The sequence below is a fragment of the Octopus bimaculoides genome, chromosome 27, assembly GCF_046866305.1.
Source record: "Octopus bimaculoides isolate indiv1 chromosome 27, ASM4686630v1, whole genome shotgun sequence".
Lineage (NCBI taxonomy): Eukaryota > Metazoa > Mollusca > Cephalopoda > Octopoda > Octopodidae > Octopus > Octopus bimaculoides.
This window is the reverse complement of record NC_142954.1, coordinates 17,942,608-17,957,935: the sequence shown is the minus strand read 5'-3', so window position 1 is coordinate 17,957,935 and position 15,328 is coordinate 17,942,608. Positions and strand designations below refer to the sequence as shown.

Sequence of the window (15,328 nt, the reverse complement as noted above, 5' to 3'; positions counted from 1 at the left end):
AGAAGTTTTTTAACCACACAGCCATGTCTGTTTTTATATACATATAAGTGATTCATTACAGAATCACTTCAGTTCATTCTGACCAATAATTACTTCCTGTTTGCAAACACATACTTTCACCAAAAATGTGGTATTGCGATGGGTACCAAAGCTGCACCAGTCCTTGCAAACCTCATAATGTGTTTTTTTGAATTATCACTATATGAAATCTCATGCCAGAAATTTGGACACCTTTTCCACATCTACTTAAATGGATAACTGGAAAAGATACATGGATGATTGTTTCATCATATGGAAGGAATCCTATGAAAAACTTCTAGAATTCTAAACCATACTTAACAACATACATCCCAGCATTCAATTCACTATGGAATTCAGCAAACATCATCTCCCTTTTCTTGATCTCTTAATTATAAAAACACCTAATAACCAAATCACAACCGACATCTACCACAAACCTACAGATTCACAACAATACCTCCTTTTCAGCTCATGCCACCCAAAACACACCAAGATAAATATCCCCTTCAATTTAGCTAAAAGAATTTGCACCATTGTCTCTGACCCAACCACTCGAGAAATACGCTTACAAGACCTCAAAAAAAAAAAAAAAACACTATAACAACGCCAATATCCCTCCACACTCATAGATCTTGGAATAAAACGTGCCAAGGAACTTGACAAAAACACACTAAAAACTAACCAACACAATAACACACCCAACCCCAAAATACTTCCATACATCTCCACCCACGACCCCAAAAACATCGAAGCACACACCACAATCAAACGAAACCTCCCCTTACTCACCACAGAACCGAAAATGAACAATATCATCAATACACACAAAGTCCTTAAATGCAAAAGGTAACACAAATCTTTGAAAAAACTCTTAACCAATGCCAAACGACATACACCACTTCCACCCCCATCAGTTAAAAAATGTGCACGCCCTAACTGTAGTACCTGCCCCTACCTACTTGAAGGCTCTGAATTTACCTTCAAACGAGGAACAAAGTTTAAAATCAAGACCAATTTCTCTTGTTCCTCTGGGAACCTCATTTATGTCCTCACATGTGCAGGTTGCCAACACAACTATATCGGACAGACGAGCCTCCCTTTACGTAGAAGAGTAGCAGTCCATAAAGAACAAATAAATCTCCCACAACACCGCCAAATTCCACTCAGTAGCCACATAGACTCTTGCACCAGAAACAAAAACCCTAAATTCCTTATATTCCTTTTCTATCAATGTAAAGACAGAATATCCACACAAGAAAGAATCATTTTATAGAGAAATTCCAACCACTTCTTAACGCACAAACCCCTGGGTGACCATATTTCTCTAAGAACAGACATTAACTTCCTGTTGACAAAGAGTCCAGAACTCCAACTAAAGAGTATAAAACCCACAGAACTGTCTTCCCTTACACACACTTCCTGTTTCTTTCCTGTTTGGAGTATTATATCTTGATTCAAATATCTTTGCTGCTACGTCTGTGTGAGTTCTTTTACGTCTGTTATTGTGAGACATTTTTGTAACTGTTTGTTTAACAGTAGTTTTTCGCCCTACGGAGCAGGAAAATACCATTCATTTGGCGACAAGAATTTTTTCTGTTATTTTTGTCTTTTTGACAAAATGGCGACAGCCGAAAGCAACGCTCCCATTCAGGGAGAAAGTATGCCAAAGCAAAGTTTTTCTCAGGCTGTTGGTGGAAGCACCATTGAACTGAAAATTGTTAAAGAGAGTCTGTACGCGTTCAGGAAGTACATACAAAAGGTGGATGGTGAAACCAAATTGATTCCACCACCCGAGACTGTCAATGCACGAAAGGAAAAGATAGTAGTATACAAGGTATACAATATAAAAGAAAAAAAAATCACGGAGGTTCGTAACGAACTGGTCGAGAGGTGTCTGGCGCCAATATGGCCAAAGGTCCGCCACGTCAACCGCGGAGTACGAAGTGCAACGGTTGAGGTGCACTTCGACTCGGCTGAAGTGGCGAGGGAGGTCTCGACGGAGACGTTAAAAAACGATGTCATCATGTTGCTGCCCACTTACATGGGAAAAAGAACAGCACGGGTGACCATTGAGGACATTCCTTTCAGATACGACGTAATGTGGGCGGCAGCAGCGGTTATATTTGATGTCGAGGAGAAAATTAATATCCTAAGCATGAAGGGGAAGGAAGCGACCAGATGGAGAGGTCAGACGTTGGAAATTCTGGTCCAAGCTGAGAACAGCACATTCGAGAATTTGCCTGATAGGGTGTTTGTGGGGGAGGGGCATACCATCCGCGTGTCGGTGGAGGGACGTCGACCCAGATGTTTCAAGTGTGGGCAGAAGGGTCACGTCCGCTCGGCCTGTGTAAAAACAAGGCCAAACACCGTTAAAACGAGTGACGCCCCTCCTCCGAAAGCGGACGAGGAAGAAAAAGAAAAAGGCAAAGCAGTCACCATCGAAGTGGAGAGTGGAAACACGGTAGAAGGAAAAAAACAGCAAGAAAAGGAACAAGAGAGAGAAAAAATAGTTGCCGTGGTGGAGAGCGAAACGGAAAAGATGGAGTTCCAAACTGCGAGCTACAAAAGGAAGAAACAACACGCGCCAGAGTCCCCTCCCCAAACAAAAAAAAAAACCTCTGCACAGACAGAGGAAAAAAACAACTTCCCACCCTTACCCCGCTGGCACAATGCTGATAGGACAGAGGTTCAAGCCCCCCACCCCTCAACCTGCATTGAAAGGTGTTAAAAAAAACGAAAAAATAGTGGCGATAAACACTAAAAATGAAAAAGTGGTGAAGTATATCAAAGCCCACCCAAGGGTAAGATATTTCAAGAGCGGCACAGAGGACGCTCAATACAGATATGCAAAGGTCTCGGAAGAAGACTTTGCAGAAAGACTGTTTCAAGAGCACGTTAGAAACAAACTGATAATTGACGTCTCTAACGACGTAAAAGAGGGCAGATTGATTGTCAGCCCGGCAGCCACCCCAACCCAGAGCCCGGTGGCAACCCCGAAAAAGGGCCCAGCAGAAACGGAAGGAGGAGGGGAGGTTGGCAGACAAAAAGTGCCATGCTCCCTCTCACAACCGTAAGTCCTCATTTTCTACCTTTATTTTTTCAATGATTAAGTTGGGTAGTTTAAATGTGCGTGGAATGGGGTCGAAATGGAAACAGGCTTGTTTTCTGCACGACCTCATTTCACATAGAATAGATGTGGCTGTAATAACCGAGTCCAAGATGAAGGGACCTGAAGCGTTCTCGCCCCTCCTCAATGGTTACGAGAAATTTATTTCTCCGAGCCGGAGGGGAGGTGCAGGCGTGGCAGTCCTCATCAAGAAAAACTTGGATTTGCAGATACGTACTGTCTTTCTGGACCCAGAAGGTAGGCTGGTCGTCCTAGATGTGACACACGAAAGTAAGCAGTCCTTCAGGTTGGTGGCTGCCTATGCTCCTAACGGACACAGGCAGTCGGATTTTTTTCGGAACCTGGAGTACTTTCTATTGACGTCTAAAACCATAGTATTGTTAGGGGACTTCAACACTATTCTCGGTGCGCGAGTTGATAGTGTAGGCTCCGCTGATAGGAAAGGAAATTCTTGCCCCAAAGGTCTACTAGAGAGCTTTAATCTAGTAGACCGTTACCGACTGGATGAGCCGAGCGTTCCACAGTGGACGTGGAGTAATAACGACGGCTCACTCAGATCGTACATAGATAGAATATTTGTTAAGGAAAGAGATAAGAATAGTTTTAGCTGTCCACATTTTTGCATTGTGCCTTACTCGGATCACAAACTTGTGACGTGTGAGGTGCATATAGATAAGTGTCATAGACAGGGACCCGGGTATTGGAAAATGAACAAGTCTATTTTGACTTGTGTAACTTTTCGTACCCGGATTAAGGAGTTAGTGCAGAGGGCATTATGTGGCACCATCATTAATAATAGATGGTGGCACGCCCTCAAGAGAGCCATACGACTTGAGTCCATTAGATTTAGCAATCAGCTAAGTTTAGATAGGACTAGAATAGAGGGTGACTTAGTCAGGAGTCTAGATGAGGCAATGGAATCTGGCACCGCATCCAGAGTGACGGCGGCGAGAACGGTCTTGTATCGTCACCTCAATGCCAAACACGAAGGATGCCGAGTCAGAGCTAAGTTACGCGCTGGGAAACGAGAAGTTATCAACACAGCCAGATGGGCTCGCCATGTGGAGAGTCAGAAGGGCAAGAAGTCCTGCATTGGGTCTTTGACTGACGGGCAGGGACGCAGGATCTATGGACAGGAGGAGATGCAAAAGGCCCTTCACCAGCATTTTGCTCGGGTGTTCGGGGAGAGCGGTCCGCTTGAGCGTGGGGAGCCCTTAAGGGACTTCCTAGCTGGCGGGCCTCGACTCTCGGCGCGCGAGGCTGAATGCTGTGAAGGCCTGATCACTCCCGCGGAGGTAAGAGAGGTGCTGGCCGAGTGCGCTGGGGAAAAGTCTCCGGGACTGGATGGTCTGCCCTACGAGTTTTACCGAGCAATGCCGGACTTGTTTGGGGAGATCCTGGCAGGCGTCTATGCAAACTGGCTGCAGAATAGGAGAATTCCCAGTTCTGTAAGCCGGGGAGTTGTGACGCTGATACAGAAGGACCCAAGCAAGGGGGATAGCATTAGTAACTATAGGCCCATAACTCTACTTAACGTAGAGTTAAAGATTTTGGCCAAGGTGTTAGCTAAAAGGTTGACGGCTGTCGTGGAGAAGCTTGTCGGGAAGGCACAAACCTGTGCAATCCCAGGCAGGTCGATCCAGGACAATCTTCACCTTCTCCGCTACACCTTAGACAGGGTTGGGAAATTAGCTGGCAAAGGAGGGGCAGTGGTCCACTTAGACCAAAGTAAAGCATTCGATAGGGTAGACCATCGGTACCTGGAGGCCGTCCTCGAAGCGGCTGGGATAGGCCCGGGCTTTCGCGGATGGATCTCCGCTATGTACAGCGGCATTAAGTCCACCGTCCAGATAAACGGTTACCTAACGGAGCCGTTTTCGATCAAGCGGTCTGTTCGTCAAGGGTGTCCCTTGTCTCCGGTCCTGTATGTTTTGGCCCTGGAGCCATTGCTGCGGAGGCTGGAGAAGTTAGGTGGCAACCCTAATGAGATTGGATGCGGTAAGTTTACTTCTGCGTATGCTGATGACGTCACTCTCATCGTGTCTAAGGAAGCACAACTACCTCGTGTAGAAGATGCTCTCCGAAGATACGAAGCGGTGGCAGGAGCAAAAGTTAACAAGGACAAGTCCATCGGTTTGCGCCTCGGCACCTGGAGGAACAGGCCGTTATCGTCCAGTGTCGTTGGACACTGGACAGATGGTCCTGTTAAGTTGCTTGGAGTCTGGTTTGGTTCAGACTCACAGACGGAGAAGAATTGGAGCGAGGTAGTAAACAAGGTGGAGGCCATAGTCCGGAAGTGGTCCGGGCGGTCTCTGTCTTTGAAGGGTAGAGCGGAGGTGGTGCAGATGTTTATAGCATCTGTAATCACCTACCGCCTGTCCGTTGTGCCTTGCCCCGATTTTTGGCTAAACAAGCTGGTACGACTCCTCTTCCGCTTTTTGTGGCGGGGGGGGGGGAGCCACTTGTGAGGCGCTCCGTCTGCTGCCAGGAACCGCTAAAGGGTGGTTTGGGGACGCCCTGGCTAATGATGCGCAGACATGCGTTGAGGCTGAGACATCTCTGGTGTCACCTGGAGGGGGATAAGGTGTGGAGTCCGTTGGCGGAGGAGTTCTTGCCGCGACCGGCCTCGCTGGAAAGATTTAAACCCGGTCTCGTTAAAAGGCGTAATCTGACTTTATGGCAGAAGGCACTCTGGTCTATCCACAAGACGGGCAAGGCTGGCTGAGGGAATACCACCTCGGTATTCTACAGAGGGCTAGTGGAGGGGGAAAACGATGACGTCTTAGGAGGGGCTCTGGGGTTCGACGAGAACCAACTCGCCAACCTGTTTCGTAAGACCTTCAAGCCGGAGTACTTGGATAATTTCCAAAAATCTCTGACTTGGCAGAGTTACAGGAATGCTCTACCTGTTCGCGAAAAGTTATCCAGGCACGGTTTAGCAGTGCCACCGACATGTCCAAGATGCGAGCAGGACAGTGAAACTGTCCAGCACGCTCTCGTACATTGTCGGCAGCTCTCCGGCTTGATGATTTACGTAGAACAAGTGTTGTCGCATCTGAGACGAGTACAGCTGTCGGCTGAGTCTATGATAAAGATGATACCGCCAACTGGACTATCAAAGGAAGGTGAGGCTTGTTTTCTCTGTACGGTAGCAGTATTGAAAGAGTGTATATGGAGGACAAGAATGGAAGGTATTGTGACAGGGTCCTACATATCCGGCCCTGGATTGCTGTCCTACTTCAGATATCATCTGAAGAGCAAGATAGGGCTGGAAAAGAGAACCCTGTCAGCGAAAGTATATGAACGGAGATGGAAGGAAGTAGTGAAAAAGGTGGGTGTAAGTCACCCAAACTAATCATTGAGAAAATAAAAGGCAAACTGCTGGGCCTTATAGGCTGCCGGGTTGAAAAACCCAATCTCCCTTTTTAATAGACATACATGTGTGTAGGTGTATGTGTGGGTATGTATGTGTGTGTGCATGTATGTATGTATGTATATATGTGTATATATTTATATAGATATATATATGTGTGTGGGTATGTATGCATATGTATGTCTGAATATTCAAAAGGAAATAAAACTAAGTCATCGTTATAAGAATTTCAAATTGTAAATTTTATATAAAGACATCGTAAAATTTTTTAAAAACTTATATAAACTCATACATTTTGTCTATCTGTTTGTATTGTTTTTGTATCAATCTGTGTATATAGATCCATAGTGATCATAATAAAAATTTTACACACTACCTGTTTTCACACCACACTTCCTGCTTAACACAAACTTGCAGCCCCTTTTTTTTTAAACAAAACACAACTCTCAATTTCATGCATCCTAATCTTTCCAACTATTATCTACATGGATTACCAATTGAACTTTAAAAGCTCAAAGACAATATAATGTATTGGTATATTTATTTTTTTATGTTATTTTTTTTTTTTTTTTTGTAAAAAACATTTTCATTCTCCCTCTTCTTGAAAATTTGCCATGCAATGAAAGCCAGTTAGAAATCCTTTTTACACATCTATATTAAAATATGCTTTCAGTTTAGCATTCTGCTTTATTATTATTTTTCATTTTCCTATTATTTCTCCAAGTGCGGTTAACAACCCCACCATTTACTGACTTTATATATATATATATTACTCTTTTTATATATATATATATATATATATATATATATATATATATACACATACATACATACATGTATATATATGGTGAGGTAATAGTTATCCCTGCTTAACTGTGGATGTTCTGTTAGAACAAACTATACTGCGGTAGATACCACGAGAGAAACCCTCATATTGGTTTTTGGTGCAATTGCATTCTTATTTATATTGCTAGTGGGGAGATAAATCCCCACTGCCTCTTACACCAAGACCACCAGATCATGTGATCTTGATCTTCCTTGGTCTCGTCAATGATGGATGCTCAACTGCTAGAGATAGCAGCAATATGTAGTACACCAGTGCCAGAACAGGCGCTGGCGTTGTGATTAGCCTGTTAGCTTGTTAAAAAATATATTAGCAACAGAGGCAGTATTAATACCGAGAGGAAATATTTATTCCCACTTAAACATGGATGGTCTGTTAGAACAAACCATTCTGCAGCAGATACCATGAGAGGACTCTCATTATTGGCTTTTGGTGCAAAATGCAGGATTGTTTCTATCACCAGTGGTGGGAATAATTCCCTGCTAATTTCAACACCAAGACCACCAGGTCACATGGTTTCAACTTTGTTTGGTCTTGTTAATGATGGACACTTGAGTCCTAGAGACAGCAGCAATTCATCTCCTCACCAGTGATATATAGATTGACAGTGTCAGAATAAGTGCTGGTGTCATGATTAGCCAATTGGCTTGTTAAAGAATATATATTACTAGCAGAGAACGGAAGAAACAAGTTTAGTGCCCAAAAAAGATGACTACACTGCTCTGCTTCAACTCATTTAAAAAATAATGAAGAATTTGGTAAAAAAAAACTTTGCTATCATTAAGCTGATTTTTGGAATATATATTAGCATAGAATTTTGATGGAGAGATGTAGCATGGAATTTTGTCAGTGAACAGGTCGCGGTCTCAAAACGACGAAAATATTTTGGCAAATTAAATTTAAATGTTGAAGTGAATCTAACGGTTTTTGTGTGTTTTTAAATGGCTTATAAACACCTTCCATGCTGCAGTTGTTTTACTTTAGATTGTGATAAAACAAGAAGTTTCTATCATAGAACCAGAGATGGTTTTAGGCAGATTGGAACCAAAATGATTTACTCCTGTTACCATATTTCCGTTGAAATCCACTGCTTTTGTTTCAGTTCATTATGAAACTAAAAAAATTTGGTAAAATAACTGTCATTATTAAATCATTGTTAAGAATATATATTAGCATGGAATTTTGATGGAAGATTTTTAGATCATTTTAAAGTGGGAAGTTTCTATCAAAGAACCAAAGATGGTTTTAGAGAGATTGGCATCAAAAGCGTCAATGCTTTTGTTACCATATTTCTGTTGAAATACAGTGCTTTTGTTTCAGTTAATTTAGGAAATAATGAAGAATTTGGTGAAATACCATTTTGCCACTAACCTGGTGTTTGGAACATAAATTAGCATGAAATTTAAAAGGTAGTTTTGATCCAGAGGTTTCTAACCAAGAATGGTCTTGGATGAGTTGTATGAAAATGGTTAATTCTTCCTGGGAGAGCGATTGAACTCTGAATGGACGCAATGCCAAACCTACTCTGAAATATGCCAAATAAGTCTTGTTGATGTTCCATAAGGTCATCAAAAGTCAAAGTTGAGCTTTGGTGGTGGTTTTGATACCTGTTTTAAGAAAAGGAAAAACAAGAAAAAAAAAGCCAAGCCTACAAGAGACTTCCTCTATGTAGTTGCTAGGTTTGTTAGAAAGTGCAGCCAGATCTTCCTCAAAACACATTCTATTTTTCAATATATAATGGTTTCAAATTTTGGCAGAAGACCAGCAATTTTAGGAGTGGGGTAAGTCGATTACATCAACCCCAGTACTTAACTGGTACTTTTTTTATCAACCCTGAAAGAATGGAAGGTGAAGTCGACCTTGGTGGATATTGAACCCAGGACATAAAGATGGATGAAATGCCATTAAGCATTTATCCCTGCACACTAACAGCTCTGACAGCTTGCCATCATACTGTTGTGTTCGGCGTTAATAATACAAAAAAAAAAGAAAAAAAAAAAAGAGACATCCTGTAATGTAGTCCGAGATAGACTGTGATTGAAAATAAAACAATTTGATCACAGCTTGAACCTGTTTCTGAGCAGAATAACAAGAACAACAGGAGCAAAGGATAGCAAAGTAAAAGATGAATAAAATACCAACAAAGACGGCTGCTCTACATGGCCATTTGATCTGCTAGAAAGAGCAGTTAAATATCCCTCAAATCACACCCCTTTCATCATCTTTAAAAAGAAATCGGATATTGCAGTCTTAGATACATTGGATCACAAAATAAGTCACGATGGTCATGTTGTAATGTTACAAAACTAAATGTACTTCGAAGTAGTTGTATGCTGTCAACTTAATGTGACAGTTCCCTGAAGGGAATAATACTACTGTTGGTTAGACCTAGGAAGCTGCACCGCTTCCTGTCGGCCTTGACACATTTCCTGGGTCTTTATGTTTACAAGGGGGAGACAAGCACCTCCACTTAGCTAAGCCTGCATCCAAAGACATGTTTCTGAGTCTTTGCTCGTCATCAGCCTTGTAAACATAAGGACACAGGAAATGTGTCAAGGCCGACAGGAAGTGGTACAACTTCCTAAGGCTAACCAACAGTAGTATTATTCCCTTCAGGGGACTGTCACATTAAGTTAACAGCATACAACTACTTCATAAATCTCAGAGATTTAGAAATGTATTATTTCTAAATGTACTTTGTTTCGCATTGTTAAATATGCTGTTGCGGATAAAAGGCGGCCAGCTCGGTGGCTGGGGGTAACGACATATGAACAGATAACCAACCACTCTGCCTGCATGGTACAATATGGCGACAGCAGTAAAACAAGATAAATATACTGAATCGAAAATAATTGGATTAGCAGCACATTATTATCATTAGACATTGCTCAATGCTATCAATGTCCCATTATCATCACTGGATGCGACATGACACAAAAGAACAAGAAGAACATGGATACACGGTGACAAACTGCAGGAATACACATGTTTAGCTGGAGGTATGGCTACAAATTTATATACAAAACTCTTGTTATCTTATCGGTTACAATGTGCATGTTGTGCCACAGAAAATAACCGAATCACTAGGTGTTGTATTGCACAAGAAAAACAACAATATGGTGACATCTCGCATTCCTGAAATGCAGTGACACACAGACAACGCAGCTGAAGCTCTGCAAATATTCAAACGAAACAGCATGTATTATTGTGAAGATAAGGAAGTTACAGAACCAAGGAAAAGAACATTAAAAATATTGAGAGGCATTGGAAAAAGTAAAGGAATCTGGATTGGTATTCAACTCAGACAAATACCACATTTGTCAACCCGAAATCTGTTTGGAAATATTTATTCCAAAGATGGCATCAGGCCAGACTCAGCAAAAGTTCGTAACATTCGAAATACGCCTGTTCCAGAAAACAAAGAAGAGCTATAAAAATGTATGGGAATGATGAATTACCTTGCAACATTGATTCCAAACTTCAGTATGGAAGCATGACCATTAAGGGACCTCCTCAAGAAAAATATACCATTTGAGATGTCTGAAGACCACATACACTGTTTTGGAAAACTCAAATCGACCATTTCAGAGAAATCAAACCTCAGGTTCTTTGACCCAAAGAAATCAACAAGACTCGAGGCAGCTCGTTGAAAGGACTCGGAGCATCTATCATACAAGATGGCAAACCTGTGGCATTTGTATCGAAAGCTCTTGATAGAACTCAGTCAAACTACCCAAACATCTATTATGAAATGCTGGCTGTGGTATTCGGAATCACCTATTTCCACACATACCTTTACAGACATCCATTTGAAGTCATTACAGACCACAAACCCCTGGAGGTGATCACAGAAAAACACCAAGTACCACCCCGACTACAAAGGATGCTCCAGAAAATTCAGGGTTACAATTTCAAAATCAAATACCACCCTGTGCATGTCATGACATTAGACGATGCCCTCTCTCGCCTCCCAAGCCGTGAAGACAATGACCTTGACTTGAGAGTGGATGGGATCAAATTGACTGCAGGAGAAATTCATCAATCTGAATTTGACAGTGTCAATTTTTCCAACAATAAACGTTACCAACTGTCTGAGTTCATCAGCAGAGATTCTACTTTGGCTACATTGATGGAAGCAATCACCTATGGGTGGCCAGACAGCATCAAACAAGCCCCAGATGATATAAGGTCATACTGGTCTTTTCGAGATGAATTGGCTGTAGAAGATGGACTCCTCTTCAAAGGGACACAAGTGTTGATACTTCCTCCTCTGCAACATGACGTTCTAGTACAGCTCCATGCCTCTCATCAAGGAATAGAAAAGACCAAACTTCATAATCGTCAAGGCGTCTATTTGACAAACATCAACAAAGATATTGAAGAAATGGACAGATCCTGTCAAATATGCCAAGAATTCATAACTGCTAACAACAACAAACCATTGATACCTCATGACATTCCCAGTGCACCATGGGAAAAACTAGGAACAGATCGATTTGAAATCAATGGCAAAACTTATCTGCTCGTTTGTGACTACTTCTGTGATTTGCTTAAAGAAAAGGGGGGGATGTTGTAATGATACGAAACTAAATGTACTTTGTTTCACATTGTTAAATATGTTGTCGTGGATAAAAGGCGGCTAGCTCAGTGGCTGGGGTCATGTCTCGAACATCTTTGATCATAACGCCTCTGAATCAGAACAAATACAAAAAAAAAATAATTCAATTTACGAGAAATAGGAGTTAAATCTCCATCAAATCTTCAAATTTCCGATTGTGACTCACCTCAGCCAAACCACAAGCAAAGCAGTCACAGAGGAATTCAGAAAGACCGTCTCTCTCTCTCTTCGGCAGACCTGATGAAATTTTCAGCAACAGTGGTCCTCAATATACCGGAAAACCATTTCAACAATTCATACAGAAATAGGGAATTCAACACACTACATGATCACCAAGGTATCCCCAATCAAACGGATTCATAGGGAGATAAGTACAGACAGTCAAAAAGACATTCCAAAAATGTGAACAAAGCAAAGAAGACATAAACAATGCATTGTTGAATCTAAGAGCCACACCATTAAACTCAAAGATGCTGTCACCCTCTGAGATCCAATTGGGCAGACCGATCACAACACTTGTGCCATCCATACTGGAGTTACTCTCATGAAATCCAAAGACAGAGAAAGCTTCTTGAAGAAAAGAAAATACAAATGAAAACTGCATATGACCAAAACGCAAAGAGGGAATTACCTCCATTGCACAAAGGATAAGCTATACGAGTTCTTGACAAAAACAACAAATGTTGGATACCTGGAGAAATAGCAAGACAATGGTAAAGAACAGAGTTCTTACATTGTGGAAACAATACATGGAGACTTGCGGAGAAACAGAGATACTGGCATAGGCAGACCACTCAGACAGAAACGCCTGCCAGGTCACCCAACAACATAGAGACAGACAACCGTCAAACAGACCTTACAAACTCCAGGAAATGAGTTCCAGACCCTACAAACCCCATGGAACATGCTACTCAACTTGACTCAAGGAAAGAAATCACCAATGCTCCTCCTGATATCAATGCAGAAACACAAAATATTGGCCAGACACATGAGAAGTGCTCAACGCTAACCCCCAAAAGAATCACAAGATCAGGCAGAACAGTAAAAATACCAACGCACTTAAAAAAACTTTGTACCATAAAACTATTCTTGTTATTCGAAGTGCATGTTGCATATTGCTCTTGAAAACAAAATGTTTTTTTTTCCTTCTTTGGGAGAGAATAAATCCTATTTTCATTTGTTGGTTTTAGTCTGAATTGCTTAAAGAAAAGGAGGATGTTGTAATGATACGAAACTAAATGTACTTTGTTTCACATTGTTAAATATGTTGTCATGGATAAACGGTGGTCAGCTCGGTGGCTGGGGTCATATCTCGAACATCTTTGATCATAATGCCTCTGAATCAGAACAAATACAAAAAAAAAAAATAATTCAATTTACTAGAAATAGCAGTTAAATCTCCCTCAAACCACCCAAACACATTGCCTAATGTAGTCCTAGACAACTGTTTCTTAAACGAAGACAGAATGGTCATGTCTGGAATATCTATGATCATTGTTTCTTAAACGAAGACAGAATGGTCATGTCTGGAATATCTATGATCATAAGTATGCTGGATTAGGGCAACAACCATGCCCCTACATGGTCACCACTCACTCACCACCATTGTAGCAGATTGAGATTTTGTAGGGCCCTTGGTTAAATTTAATAAGGAAAAAAAAAAGAGTTTCACTTAATCTTTGGGGGGTTCTGTGTTGCAGCCCCTAAAACCCGTCTTAATCTGGCCCTGACAACTATATACTTTAAATGAAGCACCAGAGAAGCCTCACATGTTATTGAAAAGTTTAGGTGCAGCAGAAATATTCTATACTTCACTCTGTTCAATAATGCTGAAAAAGTGAGTTGACTATATTTCATTGCGTAATAGAGCCTTTCAGCTTACTGAAACACATGCTTTATATAAAGCATAAAATACCAGTAATGTTTTCTGTGTTCCTTTTTCTATATAAATTTATATAATAGAGGTTAGAAGACAATGAATTCATTTAGCACATTTTGATTATTAGTTACAATAATTAGGATATCGTAAATTCATTCTTTGTTGTAGAATGTTACTTTTTGTAAGATTCACAAATACACTGATTTTATCAGTGGTGTACCAGGAGTGGAAATACACTAATTTTGTACCCTACCAGGACCATAATATATAAACAAACTTTAGGTCAGTTCATATATATTTGTGATATACTTTGACTGCAGTTTACTGGTGAGAAAAATTTTCATTTATGGTAAAAAAAAAGTCTAAAAACATCTGCTCATTGTTAATCTGTAGTGGACTCCTAGATGTATTTCTAGCTTCCTAACCTTCATCAGTAGGAGATACCGAAGGGAGATAACTGTGAATAGATTATAAAGCCATGCTCACAGACTGTCTGGTTAGAACAAATACAGTAGTAGTCCTATTAAGAAGAGCTGTGGCTTTATGATCTGCCCAGGGTTGTGTCTCTTTGGTATCTCCTACTGAGGAAGGATAAAGAACTAGAAATGCATCTCGGAGTCTGCTAGAAGGAAACACTGACCAGATAAGATGTTTTTACACTTTATACCATAAGCAATAAATTTTCTCCATGATAAACTAGAGAGAAAATGCCATTAGAAGTTAAAATATATCTGAAACATATTTGAACTAACCTGAAGTTTGTTATTTCTCATCACTGCTACTACTGTGTGTGTAGAATAAATAAACTGTTAAGACATTTAATAAAACAAGGGTAGAGATATGGTAAATTGGCTGAAACTTAATTGCTGTTCAGGTGGGAGACTTGAAATTTTAAATAAGCATGGAGTAGTATCTAGTCTTCAACTTATCAAATATTTGGAATGTTTATGATTGAAGTTATTAGCTTACTTCGTCACCAATATTGTCTGAGACAATTGAGGAAGTGGAAATTACTTACTACGTCATCTATAATTAATCTTTTAAGTTCTGGAAGTGATTTGAAAAAAAAAAAAAAACCAATTGTTAAAACTTTGTGCAGATTTATTATCTTTTAAACAGTTCTAATTTAGCTTTAATCATAGCAAAGTATTATAAAAATAGTTAATTACAAGTATACTTTTATCAGTTCCTATTTATTAATTTATTGTTCTCATTAGTTACTGGTAAATTTACATTATAGTTTGTAAGAGTAATATATATTAAGAGTATGTAGTGTTTTCATTATTAACTTTTTAATTATGAAATAATGTATTTCACTCATCATTATTATATTATTCATTAAATTTAATTGTGTTTTTGTTTTGGAGAGAAATGAAATAAAGCTTTCACTTTCTGTTATAGTAGAAACTATGGAAGACTGGTAGGATTATTATTTGTATGGACTTAAAGATTGGTCACTATTTAGT

General features: G+C 40.4%; 1 long non-coding RNA gene across 1 annotated transcript in view; it reads right to left on the bottom strand.

The window, feature by feature from the left end:
* LOC149130870 (uncharacterized) overlaps positions 1-15,328 on the bottom strand; it is a 506,474-nt gene that overhangs the window by 26,150 nt on the left and 464,996 nt on the right. The window lies entirely within an intron of this gene.